The sequence below is a fragment of the Gymnogyps californianus genome, chromosome 3, assembly GCF_018139145.2.
Source record: "Gymnogyps californianus isolate 813 chromosome 3, ASM1813914v2, whole genome shotgun sequence".
NCBI classification, from domain to species: domain Eukaryota; kingdom Metazoa; phylum Chordata; class Aves; order Accipitriformes; family Cathartidae; genus Gymnogyps; species Gymnogyps californianus.
This window is the reverse complement of record NC_059473.1, coordinates 62,166,057-62,170,563: the sequence shown is the minus strand read 5'-3', so window position 1 is coordinate 62,170,563 and position 4,507 is coordinate 62,166,057. Positions and strand designations below refer to the sequence as shown.

Here is a 4,507-nt window from a genome sequence, read left to right as displayed (position 1 = left end):
TGGCAGATCCATAAACTCTTAATGTTTAATGAGGAATATTTTGGTTCTTGATTTTATTTATCTCATCAGAGAAAATATCACACTTCCTGTCCAAAGGAACCCGTGCTTCCTTGTTTGCTTATTTATGCAGTGTTAATCCTATTTTCACTATTAAGGCGAGAAGGATTCTGGCACAAATGAGAACTTGCTGTTAAGCTCTGATAACTCTGACTCACAATACCTGTCAGACTTAACATATCACCTCTGCAGTCTACACCTTACCTCTGCGCTGTCTCTGTAGCAAAGAGGACAGGAGGGGCTGTGTGTCCACTCTCAATCAAAATCTGCAGTCAACGGGCCTATTGACTTAAATCACCCACAGTTTCAGTACATGCCCCTAGGTAAACTGGACTGTGCTGCCAGAAACTGAGCTGCTGTTTCTGACCCAGGTGGGTTCACCACTCCTCAGGCAACCTGCTGACCTGAGCTCTCTGGGATCATCAGACTGATGGCAAACATGATGTGGAAACCTGGCTGGCCGAGCACACTGCAGCCCCGGGCTCGTGGGCACCCACCCACCTCCTGAGGAGCTGGGATGACAGCCATGGTCCGCCACTCCCAGCTTTCTCCTTAGAGGTGGTCAAAAATTGCCGGTGCTGACTGTACTTCTAATCATGAGGGAAGTATATTGGAACAGTTTTCAGTGAGCAAACACCATACCTTGGATTGACCTTGCTGGCGAAGACACTACCGCTGCGTGAACACACAGCTCATTCTGCTACCTCTGTGAAAAAGATGAGGTGAGACTTACAGGTGCGACCTCATGAGTTACTGCCGAGCACGGGACTCAGAACCCCAGGCCCATTGGTGGCATCTGTCTGTTGCAAAGAAGCAATTCTTCCTCATTTCGGTTCTGCAGTTCTTTAATAATAAAGTGTCCTCTCAGAGACAAAATGAAAATGTGAGATGATAGACATAAGTTTTAAAAAGGAAGCTGCGTTACTGGCTTTTGTGTGCATAGGGACAGAACTAACTGGCTGCTACATTGGTCTGTTTGGAAATCTCTGTCCTATTACTGCTTTCATTCCTTCAGCAGGTTGCAAATAGAGCTGGTTTTGTTTAAAAAGATTCCTCATATACATGCTAAAATGTGCTTATTTAATTTTTTAAAAGTGTCTGTAAAGTAGCTTGGAAATAATTGTTCCTGATGTTTAATTAGGTAGTGTTTGAAAAGCACTTTGAAAATGAAAAATGGAGTAGAAGTGCTAAATATTCTTGCCAAAAGCTGATTAATTATGGACAGTAAATCTTACATTGGCTCATGTGATAAATGTGAGCGAGTAGACTGCACAATCTATTAAAGGAAATCCAGGCATGTATGTTTTTCCCTCTGCATATGGATCTGGAGCTGATAATCTGGAGGTTGGAGAACTGTGTCTGCTTTGTAGCTTCTCATCCCCTTTTTTATTTAATGCTATTGAAGACTTTAGCAGAGAATTCAGAATCTGGCTTTTCAGAGCTAGCAGAGGGGCAATCCGGGGCATGGGAACCGCTGGGCTTCTTCAGAAGTTTCCGCTTTCAACTTCACAGGAAGTTGTTAGACGTTGAGGCTACATCTGTATTAGTAAATCAAACATGTCCAGCTCTCCGCCACTGAAGTCACCTGGCACTGAACTGCCCGCATCCACACGATTAAACACTTTTACCCTGTGAGAGCGAGGTGGTTGCAGCCAGGCGCTCTGATGGGAAGAGTCCCTGGCCTGTGCTAGCTCAGGAAGTCTTCCTGGAGATTGCTTGGGTGAGTGCAAGTCGGCCAGGGTCAAAACCATTCTAGAAATTTAACAGTGAAGATGACTGAGGTTCAGTGTCTAAGCCTGCCCAGCGCTGTTTGTTTTACTGGTACAGATGTTGCCTGAGGGGCTGTAGCCTCCACCTAGAGTACTTACCTCTGCTGTCTTCAGGGCACCTTCTGCTGATGGAGGGGCATGAAGCTGCTTTTCTACAGGCCAGATCATGTCATATGATACGTGTATCTTGCCGACCTCTCCAAGCTGTGGCTGTTTTGGGGCAGCAATACTGATATGTGGTCTTAAAGGGCTGATGAAACTAACCATCCAGCTTCACTTGCACTGCAGAACAGATGATAGATTGCAGGACCACTTGGTGTCTTTGACAGGTTTTAAGTGGGGCTGATGTATAAAGAGCAAATGTTCTTATCACACCTAGACCAAATATGTGAGAGGTCTGTGCTAGTTCTTGCAAATATGATAAGTGCCTTGAATAAACTGACAATCACTTAGCTCAGATAAAAAGTCTGGAGAAGCCTGTAGAATGAAGGCAGAGAAGGAAGGAGGAGACGAGTCAAGGGAAACTGCATGAGGGTCTGCAGAAAATACAGAGAGCATCTGTGCCTTTTTTTTTTTTTTTTTAATATATGACAGTTTGCTTATATGCTGTAGTACTGTGATCTTCTAAGACTGGAGGAGTAAGTTTTCTTCTTGGAACAGGGGGATCGGATCAGTTGTTGACATTGGCACATTGGAGTTAGCATGAAGGACTGATCTGAAACTGTTGCTTTAAGAAGGCATTACTTTGAGATATAGCAAAAAAAATGACTAGTCATTAACGTTGTTGTCTTACAAAAACAGGGGCGGCATATATGAAAACATCATAACTGCTGAACCGGCAATAAGGTCTCTGCTGCAGAGTATAGTGGGAGAGTTGGAATCATGGCAGTTTGGTCTGAAAAGAAAATACAGAAGCCTTGCTTTTCCAATCCAGGTGACAGATCCTAAAATCTTAAATTCCGATCTGTTTGGAAAAGATTGTCATGTTTCTCTGAAAATGACTCCTGACTACAGAGCTTTAAAGAGGTAAAGTCTTTGGCAAAAGCTCTGGTTCTTTTAGCTTCGGTGAACAAGCTACGGTGAGAAAAGGTACTGAAGGTCAGATCTAGGCATAAGGAAGTTGAGGCAAAAAGTAGGGCCTTAGGCATAGCCTTTGCAGCCCCCCAGAATTTCCCTTTCTCTGCATCTATTCGCCAGACCCAGCCTGGTGGAGAGGGCTCTGAGAAGGGTCTGTGAGCCTGAGTGTGGTAGCTGGTATGCAAATACGGAGGAGAGACTTAGATTGTGAAGACACTGCTGGAAACAGGGAGCTGTTAGATTGGCTCAGGTGTCCTGCTGAAAAGGTGCATGCTTGCTTCTTCTCTTATGCCTGTCTTCTCACATCATTTTCCCATGCCAAAACATTCCTGTTAATGCTTAGGCAGTAACGTGATGCTTTTTGACAAGAAAATTCACCAAGAAGGTTCTGCAGAGCTCTTCAAAACATCTCTGAGAAGATGGTGAGATGGTTTAGAAGGAGCTGATGAACTGGCAAGTCACCTCGTGGGTAAGAAGCTTGAATGCATGGTGTTCATTGAAAGGAAGCAGTGGGAAAGAGAGAGATATTCAGGAAAGAGAGAAATATTCAGAAAAGAGAGGCAAGGACTGGGGAGAGAGGACAGAGACTTGGAGGGCAGGATCTTTTTAATGTTGAAAAGGAAAATCCACTACAATGTGCATCTTCTCTCTTTTTTGGACTCGTAGAAACTTCTGAAATCTAGGTAACTAAAGGCATGCTATTTAGCACCCCACTTTTGATTGATCCTTCTCTCAAGAACGTGTGAATGAGATGCCGAGGTGTAAACAAGAACCATGAGACATACATCTATGGTGAACTACACATACCCATTCTATTAGCATAATTCACTTGTGTCAGGTGCTTTATGCAGAATTTCATTTATTTTAGCAAGTTTCTCAGTTGCAAGAGCTTCAAAACACAAAACCAACAGAACTGAAATGTTTTCCTTATTTTTGCATCAGGAATTCTTTAAGATATAATATGCGATGTTATCTGCTTCACAGTGCTATGCAACTCGGTCACAAGCTATCACAAGTGACCTATAAACCAGATTTATTTGACACTAAATTCAAGCTGAAAACAACTTCCCAGAACCCTAGAAAAGGCAATGAAACTCTATATCCTCGCTCCAAGGAGGCATGCACACACATTCAAATATGCCTACTTTTATGCACAGATATCATCATGTATCATATTCTTGCTGACCATCTGTTTGCTTACTGTGAGCTCTGAGATGATTCAGTTGCTATGCCTTTGGGGAAAACACTGGGTAAGACCTGCATGTAAATGTGCAAGGACACATTTGGGGATGCACTAACTGCTGTGTGCTGGGACCTGACATGCTATGCCTGGCTCCGTCTAGCCCATCAGCCCACCTGGCTGGGCAGTCAAGATGGCTCAGAGATCCATCACCACAGCTGGAGTGGTGGGGCCAACTTACAGCAAGGAAGGGAGTGAAGCGTGGACAATACGAACTCTGAGTTAGGTTGTCTGCAGGAGCTGGGTGGGGTTCAGGAACACACAGAAAGCAGGGGGCTTTTGGTACCACTTAGCTCGGACAAAAGCAGATATAATTGCTGTATCTTTGTGGGACAATGCAGAGAATAAACCAGAAACATACAAG

General features: G+C 44.0%; 1 non-coding gene across 1 annotated transcript; it reads right to left on the bottom strand.

Annotated features, from left to right (window-relative positions):
• Positions 1 to 604: 604 nt before the first annotated feature.
• LOC127015350 (U4 spliceosomal RNA) lies at positions 605 to 744 on the bottom strand. Its single transcript, XR_007766328.1, has one exon. It is a non-coding gene; the product is annotated as a U4 spliceosomal RNA (small nuclear RNA).
• Between the last annotated feature and the right edge of the window lie 3,763 nt (positions 745 to 4,507).